Source organism: Canis aureus, chromosome 15, assembly GCF_053574225.1.
Source record: "Canis aureus isolate CA01 chromosome 15, VMU_Caureus_v.1.0, whole genome shotgun sequence".
Taxonomy (NCBI): domain Eukaryota; kingdom Metazoa; phylum Chordata; class Mammalia; order Carnivora; family Canidae; genus Canis; species Canis aureus.
In genome coordinates this window covers 11,116,218-11,129,845 of record NC_135625.1, presented here as the reverse complement: position 1 = coordinate 11,129,845, position 13,628 = coordinate 11,116,218, and the positions used below count along the sequence as shown (strand labels likewise).

The following is a 13,628-nucleotide window of genomic DNA, read 5'->3' as shown; positions in this document are numbered from 1 at the left end:
TATTCTAATTTCCTTCTTCTGTCATATCTTTATTTTTTAGTTTTTAAATTATTTTTATTTATTCATGAGAGACACAGAGAGAGAGGTAGAGACATAGGCAGAGGGAGAAGCAGGCTCCTTGCAGGGACCCTGATGTGGGACTGGATCCCAGGACCCTGGGACACTCAACTGCTGAGCCACCCAGGTGTCCCCCTCATATCTTTAGATACCTACTCTCACCTCCTCCAAACAAAGCAAATGAGTCAAAGTCACTTAAATCAATCATGCATTTCCCCCTTTTTGTGGTTTTTGGCCACATATCTGTGCTCCAAATGTCTGCTCCCCTTCTCCATCAGGTTAAATCTGGTGAAATCTATTTATTTATGCTTCTGTTTAAATATTACTCTTTTTATTTATTTTTCTTATTTTTATTTTTTATTTTTTAATATTACTCTTTTTAAAAATATTTTATTTATTTGAGAGACAGAGCACAAGCAAGGAGCAGAGGGAGATGAAGAGGGAGAAGCAGACTCCCCGCTAAGCAGGGAACCTGATGTAGGACTTGATTCCAGAACCCTGAGATCAGGACCTGAGCTAAAGGCAGACACTTAACCCACTGTGTCCCCCAGGCACCCCTCAAACATCAGTCTTATGCAAGTTTTTCTGAATACTCTGGGAGAACATGTCTCTCCCCCTCACCTGGAATCCTCTCTTAGGACGTTTATAGAACCAGCTCTCAGAACCTACATTGAATTATACTTAGCTGTTGTCCTCTCTACTTTCTCTGGCGGATCATGTGCTAATTTATTTATCCATCCATCCACCCATTTATCAGTTATTAAAGGTCTGCTATTCATTAAGTACTTTGTTAGAATGTAGGCCAGAGTTGGAAGAACCGATTCCAGTTTTTAAGCTAGTGTATTGTCTATGTGGAGCGGCAATTTTTAACTAAATTTTAATTTGAAAAATAGAATGCTAAGTGCTGTGCTCGGGTAGGGTCTGCAGAAAATACATTGGAAGAAAAGAGGAGAAAAATCTATGGCACAGGTGGGTAGGGATTATGTCCAGAGAATTTCCCTGGTTGGGGGGATTAATTTATTAGTTTGTTAACTATCCAGAGTCTGACATATACTTAAAGCTGGATAAATGTTCTTAAACACACTTCGTTCCCAATATATGAAGGCTTGTTTTCTCCAGTGTGTTTGACAAGGGCTGTAGGTAGTGAAGATGTTTCAGAGATACGAGGAACTTAACGAATGACCGGACCCAGCATTTCCACTGAAACGATTTCCACAAGGAAAATGTTAGTGTCGCACACATTTGCACATACAACGTTGGTTTTGCACACACTGAAGGCAGGTGTACTAACTAGCTATAACCCCACTAATAAAGACAAGTAATTGCATCCAAAGAGGTCTCCCGCCCAGCTCCCTGCGCCCACGCAGACGACAGTGAGGTGCAGGACAAACAGCACCCCGCCCTCCCTCCCGCTCCAGGTGCCGGCGGGTGCAGACCCGCGCAGCCTCCCGCTGCAGGAGCCTCCACGCCCTCGCCGGGCCGCTCGGGGAGACCGCGCCAGCTCCGGAGCGTGGGTTTGACTCATTTTCCTAGAAAGTGCAGAAGCACTCGGCGGAGCAGCCGCGGTTCGGAGCTCGCCGGGGGCCCGCGGCTTCCCTCCACGCGCAGCCCGGCTGGAAACTCCGCCGCAGCCCCGCGCGGGGCGCGGTCCGGCAAGCGCGTCCTCCGCGCAGACTCCCGTTGCCGGGCAACCAGCCTCCCGCACTCCCCGTCGCCCGGGGTTACAGCCTCCGCCTCCCGCCGGGCGCTCCAATCAGGGACCAGCGTGCCTGTCACGTGGTCAGGGGGCGGGGCCTCGGGAGCCGGCGCTGGGGTCCAGCCGGGGGAGCATCCTCCCCGCCCCTCGGAACCCGCGGCCGTGCGGCCCCGCCCCCCGCAGGCCCCGCCCCCGCAGGCCCCGCCCCCCGCAGGCCCCCCCCCCGCCCGGTCCCCGGAGCTCGCGGCTCGCCGGCGGGGAGCGTGCAGAGCGCGGGCTGAGCTCCTCCCGCCGCCTCCGCCGCGCCCGGGTCGCACCGTCGGCTGCAGCGCTCGGCCTCCTCCAGGTACGGGGCCCGCGGGGCGCAGGGGGCAGCGTGGCAGGTGCAGGCGTGGGAGCGGGCGTGGAACCGGCGTGTCACCCCCCCGCCCCCGCCCCCGCCCCCGGGGCTTTGCGCGCGACCTGCGGGGCGCGGGAGTCCCCGGAGTTGTAGGGTCGCGCACCTGCTCGTCAGCAGGCACAGCGAGCGAGTCTGAGCTGCCCCAGCAGCGCCTGCTGACCGTGATCCTCGTTTTGCAGAGACGCGTACTTCGGGTCTTTGAGGTCATTAAATATGCATAAGCCGGTCGCCTGGACCGTGCGCGCGGGCTCTGGGTGTAGGTGGACCAGCCCAGCGTCAGCTCGGACCCGGGAGGCTCGCAGTGCGATGCAGTGCGTCCCAGACAAGAGGCAGTATCGAATGTCAGGGGCGTGCGGTGAATCCTAAAGATAAAATCTTTCCTGATTTAACCACCCACAACCCCCCCCACCCCCTGCAGTTTTGCATGCAAATATTCAAAGGAGCAAAATCTAAGCTGACCTTTTTTTATTTTCCTACATTAAATATAGGAATTTATATTCCTATATTGGAATGAAATGTGGTAACTCCGGGTACCAAAACTCCCTTGGTTTTTGTGACCTCTGCTGATTGATTAATTGGAGTGGTTAATAAGGGTTTGAAGGAAGAGATTGCATTTCTGGTTCTTCTCACTGAGTATTTCAGAAATACCCCCCAGAGAAACTCCTTTTTCCCTACCAATTTTTATAGCCAAAGTTACAAGTCCTTGTTGAATATTTTAAGTAGCCTCAGGTAAGGAAAAGGTTTTCCTTTAGGTTTCCTCTACGGAGTAAATTCTTTGGGGGAATTTCTGAATTTCTCTTTAGGTATCCGTGTCTCTTGCTCACAGAGGTGTCTCCTCCAGGAATAGCCTCATCAACAGAGAGAATAATCTCCATGTGATTATCATACAACACAGCAGGTTTTGGATATTATCGCTGCCCTGCTTGAGGGGAGCTGAGGCTGGGCTTATGAGACTACAACCACTGGAAAAAGCACTTTTTTATGTCCTTTTGAGATGCTGTCTCACTGGTTTAAACGTGCAGGAAAATGGGCATAACTTATGTCTCACCTTTGTGAAGGCAAAATCTGAGACAGGTGGTCTGCTGGTCTCTACTTATCTATGATGGAAAATTAAAAGAGCAATTTGTGAAAAATTGTCCGTTAACTCAAAATTTTGCGAGACATACGTTAGTGGATTGTTTAGAGATTAATGTTCCAAATGCTGGTTTCCAATCCTTGCATGAAGAGTTCTTGGGAAGTCTTCTCACTTGAAATAAACCAGTGATCTATTTCAAAAAAGGGAGATCCTCCTTCTTAATTTTCTGAACAGCTCAAAATATAATAGGCACTATATTTACTTCTTATATGCAATATAAAGAATCATGTCTCTTAAGTGAGCTCCATAAACTTTATATTAAAATGGCTTATTGAATATTAGTTATATTGATCTGATTTTCTTCTGTGCTGATATTTATAGAAATATGTAAAGAACTGTATCTCTGGGGGAAAAATCAAATATATTTAACTCAAAAGTTTAAAAATTCTTCATTCGTTATTACTAAATATTGGTGTACTAAAATTTTTGGTTACTTCTTCATTACATAATAATTCCATATATCAGAAAGACACAAATTGATTTAGCTTAAGAAAAATAAAGCTCTTAAATTTTCTGCTCCCAGTAGAGGGACTTGAGAGCTGGAATGTTTTTGTTGTTTTCTGGAGCCTCTACCTGTAGCCTTCAGCTTGGGCATAGAGGAGCCAGTGGCAGTTTTTAAATCATTCAGAGACGATGAGGAACAGTTGTATTTTTGTTTTAGCCTGATAGATACTAGAAGTCCAACATAAATGATTAGGTTATCACGATCAATAAAATTTGTTTAAATTGTCTGGATTACCTAATTTTATTGCCTGAACTCTGTAATGAAGATTGAAATTCAAGCAATTTTGAAGGATTCAGATTTTCTTCCTATATTCCAGAATTTATTTGAAATCTGACAGAAAGATAACAGTTTATCAGTTTACCAAATAACCAGTTTACTCAGCCATTCATGGTAATGATGTATATACAAGCATTATTAGTACTTTATGCTGTTGACAAATTATCTTCTTTTATATTTTGTATATCTATTCCATTTAGCAGATTGAAATATTTAGAGTGAAGTTATACACCTTTTAGTGTGTTTTCTGGAACAGACTGTTTTATTCAGAGTATTTTAATCCCTAAGAATCATATTAGGAATTTAGGAGGGATTTCTTTATTAACTCTGATGCCTTCTTTTCTTTTGTATCAGAAATATATTAAACTAAGAATTTGTTGGCACTTTTCAACATCCACGACTTGCTGTGTTCTATGATAATCACATGCAGATTATTCTCTCACTGTTGATGAGGCTATTCCTGGAGATTTGTGAGCAAGAAATAAGATACGGATGCCTGAAGAGAATTTTAGAAATTCCCCAAAGAATTTACTCTATAGAGGAACAAAAACCTAAAGGAAAATCTTTTTTTTTTATCTGAGGCTACTTAAAATGCTCAAGAAGAATATGTAACTTTGGTTACAGATATTGGCAGGGAAATATTATGAAATGACCAGCTTCGACCTGTGCCTTTGTATATTAAAAGAAAATATCTCCTCATGATTAATTAGAAAGATTTTAAAAGTTGTAATGGCAAAAACATGAGCTGTCAGTAGGAGAAAGGGTTCAGGTCGTTTTTACCTGATTTCCATGACTAGGAAAAAATAGATATATACCTGAAGAGAAATTCAAACATTTGAAATAGGCTAGACTTTGTAGAAAAGGCAGCAGGCAGTTGAAGCCATAGGTGGCACTAGTCATGCAGATGTCGCATTATCAGCTACTTGAGTGAGATAATTTAAAAAACAGTAATGATAAAAGGCTTGTTTTTTAATTACTTTACATGTATGTCCGAAGTGAGATTTTTCTAGCCTCATTACCTCTTAAAACTCTGGAATTCTGCATTTAAATTACATATATATTAATAATAGTAATATAAATCTTCCACAGTAAGATCTTATGGCACATAATTTATCACTGTTATTTGCTAAAATAGGGACAATTGATAATTGTCAGGTTCAGGAAAATATGAAAAGAGTTAAGAAATAATTTTTCATGCTTTGATGAGGATGTTAGAACATTCAATACCTGGATTATAGATTTGAATGCTCAGCCCTTGAGAACTCACAATAGAGGAGTTCAGTTCCTTATTCTTTGGTTCATCATTTCTTCCAGTTTGTTGACACATTAGGTTGTGAGCATGTATCAGTATCCCAGGCAGCCTCATTTACGATTATATATAATGAGTTCAATTTCTTATCTCACACACAAAAAAACTTAATTTCAAATTGGAATGTAGAAGATAATTCTCATGACACAGAGCACTTCGTTTGATGTGCTGTAGGAAATCTTGAGTTTCCAGTATAAAATAGCTCCACGTGGAGTCTTGAAAATTAAACAGTTGGTTAATGTGAAACAGGTCATATTTAATTAAATGTGGTCCTTTAAGATAAAACCTTATGAATGAGTTTTCATGAAGAGTTAACATTTTATTTATTTTATATATTTTTTAAGATTTTATTTATTTATTCATGAGAGACACACAGAGAGATAGAGAGGCAGAGACACAGGCAGAGGGAGAAGCAGGCTCCATGCGGGGAGCCGGATGTGAGACTCGATCCTGGGACTCCAGGATCACGCCCTGGGCTGAAGGCAGCACTAAACCACCAAGCCACCTGGGCTGCCCCATTTTATTTTTAAGGTAAACATGATAACAAGTCTGAAAGAATCATTTCAGAATGTCAGCTAGAAGGATCTGTAGAGACCAGTTAATCTAACTGCATTATTTTGTAGATGAGGTCACTAGACACATAATGATATGTTGCTCAAGCTGAGTCTGTGGGAAAGCTGATAGAGAACTTGGGGCTCTGATACTCAGCATTGTCCTGCTCCCTAAAGAAGTACAAAATATTCACCAGCATCATTTATTTTTTTCTTTCTCCCTTTCTTATCTCTTCTTTTCCTTTCCTTTCTTTCCTCCCTCCCTGACTCCCTGACTCCTTGGATTGATTGATTTTAGAGATAGAGAAAGGGAGAAAGAGCCCATGAGCAGGGGGAGAGGGAGAGGGAAAGGGAGAGAGACTCTTAAGCAGACTCCTTGTTGAGCAAGGAGCCCTCTGTGAGGCTCGATCCCACAGTGCCGAGGTCACGACCTGAGTCAAACCAAGAGTTGGCCACTCAATCCACTGCACCACCCAGGCACCCCATCATTTTCTCCTTCATTACATTTATTTATTTTATTTTATTTAAAACAAATTAAGATTTTATTTATTTATTCATGACAGACACAGAAAGAGAGAGAGGCAGAGACACAGGCAGAGGGAGAAGCAGGCCCCATGCAGGGAGCTGGACGTGGGACTCTATCCCGGGTCTCCAGGATCAGGCCCTGGGCAGAAGGCAGAGCCAAACCGCTGGGCCATCAGGGCTGCCCCATTACATTTTTTTAAATGGCTAATTCAACACTTTGAGTAGTTAGGAATTAGATCACTTCTGTATTCTATATTAAAATAATTGTCATACAAAGTGAACGAACATTGTACATGTGTTTGGTTTCATCATATAGAAAGTTGACTTAAAATGTTGGTTAAAAAGTACTTTCTCAAAATTTGTGCAATTTTTAGAATTTTTACTCATCAATACGAGTTAAATTGCGCTTCAGTCTTATGTGATTTTCCTGGGGATCCAGTTATCTTAGAAATTCTTTATTCTCATGCATCTCAGTGGTACATACTTAAGTGTATGTAGCCATCGCGTCTGCAGTTCAATATTAAGAATACTGGGAATAAAAAAACTTTCGGAAGCTGCATCTGAAGCCTGGATAATGGTTATCATTAGGTATCAATTTTGAAGTTGGATGTTTATTTTCTCGACTTTGTGCCACTTTGGTACCAGATGTCATGAAGAGCAGTGTTACTCAAAGTGTATCTTAGACCAGCAGCATCAGCTCTCCTATGAGCTTGTTAGAAATGCAAATTCTCCGGCTACACCCCTAGCCAATCAGAATCTCTAAGGAAGGGGACAGTATCTGTTTTAATAAGCCTCAAATGATTTTTTTTAATCTTTATTTTTTTTTTAAAGATTTTATTTATTTGACAGAGAGGGAGAACGTGAAAGCAGGGGGAGGGGCAGAAGCAGACTCCCCTCTGAGCAGGGAGCCTGATGTGGGACTTGATCTCAGGACCCTGGGATCATGACCTGAGCCGAAGGCAGACGCTTAACCAACTGAGCCACCCAGGCGCCTGCCTCAAGTGATTCTTAAACAAGATAGAGTTTGGGAAGTACTGATAAAAGGTGCATTAAAAGGTGCATTATGGACCGTGTCCTCTCAGGAGCTGGTAATGGCCATGTGTAATTCCACTTTTGAAACTTTACCTGGGAGTACCATGAACTGCTGAATAAACTAATTAATTTCTGAAAATATAATAGTGGGTACATTTCATAAACATCTGATAGTAGCTTTTTGGACCTAATGTGTCATCTTCATTATTAATTACGTTAATTCATCTTTAAGGGAATTTATGTTGGCTAAGGGCATAATTTTTGACAGATGGGCTATCAAATAGGTAACCCCCTACCTGATCTGCACCAGTGCTGGCTTAGACATGCAACCCATTCCCTTCCCAAACTTTAGGATTAATCTCTTAATCTCAGGTCCTTAGTGTATGGATGCATACATTGAAGACATTTTTGGATTTAGGGACTTTATGTAGGCTACTTCTTTTCATTTTAAAGCTTTCAAGCTTTAAAACTTTTGGATTGCCTTTGCTCGTTTTTCTAAATTGACTTATCAAAATAATTTTTAATACCCCTTGCCGGGAATAAAAAAATGCCAGCTCCAGTAATAGCTTCTGCCAAATGGGAATCCTGATTTTTACAGACGCACCGTACCTTAAGAATCATAAAAAATCCAGGCCACAAAATAGACTAATTAGAAGGGGGTGGAGGTCCTCAGGTTTACAAAATGATTCATGGCCTGGCTTCTTGAGTCTTCATTCAGGAGGAATGATCCTATTTATAAAAATAAGGCTATGTATTTTAGCCATATCCTAACACAGAAATAATCCCATATCTTTTTATGACACATACTTATTTATATTAAAATGTCTCCGTCAGTGGAATATTTACCTTTAACTTACTGGTTTATGGGTGAGAATATATGATTTCACCCCTCCTCTACTTTTCTTTGGCCGGCTCAGAATGGTCATACTGAAGCTTTATAAATGATCCTATTGTTCAAGAAAAGGAGATTACTTCTTTGATCAAATAAAAAATTATTGACACATTGCAGCTCAAGAGATTCTGTAATCCTCCAAACACCTAGAGAAATCTAATTCCATCATTCAAATCCATATGATTTTCATTTTGGTGGTTAAAGTGTAGGAAAGTGTAAAAATAAATGTACAGATGGATGACGGAGTAAGTGTGTAGGTGGATGACGAAATAACTCCATTCACTTCGCCGCATCTTTAAATCAGTGTATTGGTCTTACTTATAACTCGTGTGTTTTACTGATCAAACTGGATTTTGTACTGGCGTAAATGGTTATTTTGTGAGTCCAAACTAGAACTACCATAATGACCTTAGTCTTTTCTATTTGCTGCCTAATCCAGGATTTTAACGTAGGTTAATACCGTGTGTTTTTTGTGACCTATTTTACCATGTAAGCTTTTAAGAACAGGATTCGACATATGTTGGGCTTGCTTAGATAAACTGCCCGGCCAAGCTCACGAAAGGTAAATTTAGGAATGGTAGAAATTTAAACGTCGAATGTTGGTCAGTTCAAGATTCCAGAGTCAGTTTTTCGGCTAAATTATCTTTACTGTCGGTAAACTAAGTAAGTCGTTCTCCACCTTTACATATGAGTCACCTGGGAGTAATGTTAAAAGGCAAGTCTCCACAAAACAAATGAACATCAGGGAAGGGGAGAAAAAAAGAGAAGGAGGCAAACCATAAGAGATGCCTAACTATAGAAAACAAACGGTTCCTGGAGAGAGGTGGATGAGGGATGAGCTAAATGAGTGATGGGCGTTACGGAGGGCACTTGTGACGAGCACTGGGTGTTGTAGGTAAGTGATGGATCACTGACTTCTCCTGAAACCAAGGTTACACTACATGTTAGCTAACTAGAATTTAAATAACAACTTCAAAAAAAAAAAAAAAAAAGAAAAGCAGATTTCCAGGCTCTACCGTAAGATTCTGACCCACTAGCTTTGGGGTGTGATCCAGTAACCTGCAAGTTTGCCAGCTAATTCTGATGCAAGAAACTTGAGACCCACACTTTGAGATACCTTGATTTAAAGATCTTTTAAAATTTCATTCATCCTTGATAATCCTTGGCTCCGCCTGTCAGTGAGAATAGTGGTCATTTAGAATTACGGATACTAGACAGAGGAGAGGAGCTCAAGTTAGCGAGCCAATGGCTGATTTAAAAAAAAAACAAACCATTTTTTGGCAGTTTCCAAATATTTTCTAATGAGCACATATTGATTATATATATTGATTATATAATTACAACAATTTTTTTGCATAGCTTTGAGCATATATATGTTCAATTTTTTTTTTATGTTCAAATTTTAAACACTGATTTTCAGCAAGAAGTTTTTAGGGTTTTTTTTTTTTTTTCTCTCTCTTAATATAATCAGTACAGTTCCATTAAGAAAATTTGCAAAATTCCAGAGCCTATGAAAGGTGAGTTAAACAAAACTACCTTGAATCTCCACACCCTGATATGTCTCTGATGTTTGAATACATCTTGATATCCTTTTATTGACATTTCTTACTATTTTCAAGCCAGCCAGGAAAATTCAGTATCTACCTTTGTTCAGCATGCTTTCCCACCAGACGCCAGATGCCCGTGTATTTAGCCCTTCTCATCTCCTTCAGGTCTTTGCTTAGCATCACCTCAGTGTCACCCATGCCATCTTTTAAAAAAACTGCCATGCCAGCTCTAGCTTCAGAACTCCTTATTCTCTTTTCCTACATTATCTTCTCCTACACCAATTCTCTTCTAATATACCTCACTTACCTGCTTGCTTTTAGCTCATTTTCTCATTCCTTCCCATAAGAATAAAACCTGTGGAAGGGCAGGATTTTTATCTGTTTTGTAGAGTGTTTTGTCATGAGCGCCTGACCAGCAGATAGTTGGTGCTTAATAACTATTTGTTGAATGAATGAAATTGAGAAATGATTAAAGTTTTAGAAAATTTAAATAAATCAAAAGAATAATAAATTTCCAACTATTAAATAGCCAACTGTTTACCTTATGGTATATATTCTTTTAGTTTTTATTTTTTTAAGGATTTTATTTATTGATTTATTAGAGACAGAGAGAGGCAGAGACACAGGCAGAGGGAGAAGCAGGCTCCCTCCAGGGAGCCTGATATGGGACTTGATCCTGGGACTCCAGAATCATGCCCTGGGCTGAAGGCAGATGCCCAACCACTGAGCCACCCAGGTGTCCCTCTTTTAGTCCTTAAAGTATATATGTATGTATCTGTGTGTATATATTTATACATAAATATAAATTACATATGGATTTTTAGATATAGGTGCACAATTATACCTTTTAACTGTAGAGACCTTTTTAAAATCATTGATTCATTATCACTTTTTGCATAGTAAGATGTTATGTATATGTTTATATATTTTTGTCTGATTTTTTTCTTTTGATCTTGTTTATGGTGTATTTTAACATAAAAGTTTAACATTTTATATTTGTTTCATGATTTTTTTTTCATGATGATAATTTTTAAATTATAAAAGTACTTTGAGTCAATTTCTCCCTAAATATCAAGAAACAGATTGTGTCTGTTGATTTCCTTTGTGAAATAAGAAATTTTAGATTTTAGTATACTTTTGTTTTCTTCATTTCCTAAATTTTAGTACTTAGGAAAACAGATTTTTATAACTTACTTTTATATTATTGGTCTTCTCTTTCAACAATTACTCTTAATACATAGATTTTATAGCCATGTAACTTAGGTATTCAGATTTCTTTGCTTAATATAGTTTCAAATTAGACGAACTTCTACATTTAAGTTGTCTTGGTTCATTTTTTTCAAAAGCCTGTAATTTTTAGCCACATAATTTTAAAAGGAATATTATGTGGGTAAATTGCTTTCTAAATCCTTGTGTTTATGACAATCTCTTTCTGTTTGTTTATTTTCCCTTCACACATGAATTGTATTTTGGCCAATTATAGAATAGTGAGGTCATACTAGTTAAATTTAACATGGTTATTGTACCACTGATATGTGGAGTTCAGTGAAGTGGTGAGCTATGATGTCAGTCTGAATTCTCTGCATTTGTACATAACATTTAAAAAAATTCTACTTAGATGCTCATAGGATTGTAAAAAAAACTAAATTATCTCCTGAGTTTGCCTTAATATATCTAAGAATGGATCTTTTTGAAAAATAACATTTTACTTGAAACAAGAACACGGCTTTCAGGGCCCTAATCAGCGTCTTTCTATTCAGGATCTTTTTCAAATCAAGTCATGTTGTTTTGGCTACTCTTGGGTTGTTGTTTTTATTTCTATTACTTATGCCTTAGTCTTCTCTAACCATGTTTATAATATGTAGTTTGGGGGGCATCTGAGTGGCTCAGAGATTGAGCATCTACCTTTGGCTCAGGGCGTGATCCTGGGGTCCTGGGATCGAATCTTGCATCAGCCTCCTGCAGGGAGCCTGCTTTTCCCTCTGCTTGTGTCTCTGCCTCTCTCTCTGTGTCTCTTATGAATAAATAAATAAAATCTTTAAAAAATACGCAGTTTGGTTTTCATCCCCCGTACACTGGTATATTTAATTTTCTAATTTAAAAAAAAAAAAAAAAACTTTTCTGTTTTCCCACAATGTTTTTTTGAGCTTTTTAAAACTTGTTCTCTGAAATCACTAATACAATTTTTTGTTTTGTTTTTTGCAGTTTGAATTCTGCCTTTTATTGCTCTTTGATGTGGATCCTTCTTCTGCTCTTGCCTTTTATTTTCTTCAAGATCATTGTTTTGACTATCTCATCCCACAGCCTTTTTATCTTCGTTGATACTGTCCTCATTCTTACTCTCGAATGAGAGGATGCCCATACAGGATAACCAGCAGACAATATGCAGATGGCTGGGGGCCCAGACTCTATCTTCTTGGACCATGGATCAATTATATCACTATTTGATCGATATAAAATCTCAACATAGATAGAAAATTACGTCAAGATCCTGACCTAATTGCCATCATCTAGCATGCTTTTCATTACCTACTGTGGTTCTTTTGTCCCAAGATGAAATTTTCTCCTCTCTATTCTGATTAAATGGATGGAGAAAATATGTAAAAAAAAAAACAAAAACATTTTTGCTTTTTCCTTCCATATGAGAGTTCTGTTTCCTAGAGTACAGTGTTACTCTCTGATCTCCCATTTGTGTCCTATTTCTTTTCTAGTCGCTGGGGTTTTTTGGTAGTTGCTGAGTACAAATGGCTAGAGAGGTCATGGATTGAGTGGAGAGGGCAGGGAAGAGGGGCATGATGGAAATGAGAAAGGCAGCACTGCGGCTCCCATGACCTAGTGCAGTTTTTCTGATTGACATGGATCTTATTTTTCTAAATGGGGGTCAGCTAGTGAGGCAGTGATAATGTAAATTTATACATACTTCTTGGGAGAAAGGCTTTTTAAGTTTCTAGCAGTATCGTGGATGGTCCACTAGGACACAGTTACCTATGATAATTAAAGAATAGTAATTATTATTATATAATAATAATTAAAGAACCTTTGTATTTGGTGGGAATTCCTCATAGGAATGATGATCTTGTTTTGAGTGCTTGCTATGAAGGTTTTTAGGTGTGTGTGCATTTTCTGTGATCTTATAAGAGCCAGTTAGGATTCTTTTGTTTCCAGCGACAGAAAATATCATGTATTTTACTATTCGTATAACCAAAAAGTCTAACGTTAGTTAGAATGCATGTGTCATAGCTAACCAAAGTACTCAATTATTATCCTTGTGACTCAGCGCCTCTCTACTGTGCTGGCTTTTCTCAAACTCTAGGTAATAGCACCCAGCAATTCTTCATATCTTCTCCTGACAGCAAGATGGTTACATTAGCTCTGATTTCAGATTGACCATGGCTTAAATTGACAGAAGGTAGAGCCTCTTTTTCCAGTACTTCTTGTAAAAGTCCAAAGTTTCATGCTTAGACACATTTAAGCTCTTTTCCCATCATTGAACCATCAGTGCAGCCAGGGGTGGGATTGGCATAAATCTGAATCACAGGCTCTAGTTCCTCCAACTGGTCTTCCAGTTAAACCTGCACCCAAGTCGGGGTGGGGGGGTGTCAACAAACAAAACTGTAGACCGACTTCTGAAAGAGAGGAAGATGATGAGGAGGTGAACAACAGATGAACATCTGCTGTGTTTAAGTGGGAAGTTGTGAGAGAC

At 39.6% G+C, this 13,628-nt stretch overlaps 1 protein-coding gene and 1 long non-coding RNA gene across 2 annotated transcripts in view; one reads left to right on the top strand and one right to left on the bottom strand.

Moving 5' to 3' along the window:
- LOC144283935 (uncharacterized) overlaps positions 1 to 13,628 on the bottom strand; it is a 315,621-nt gene that overhangs the window by 129,584 nt on the left and 172,409 nt on the right. The gene's annotated exons all lie outside the window — the stretch shown is intronic.
- Positions 1,986 to 13,628, top strand: part of LOC144285093 (WD repeat-containing protein 17-like) — an 88,282-nt gene continuing 76,639 nt past the window's right edge. Inside the window, exon 1 of the mRNA XM_077850362.1 lies at positions 1,986 to 2,099. The gene's annotated coding sequence lies outside the window, so the exon portion shown is untranslated. The remainder of the gene's footprint in view (positions 2,100 to 13,628) is intronic.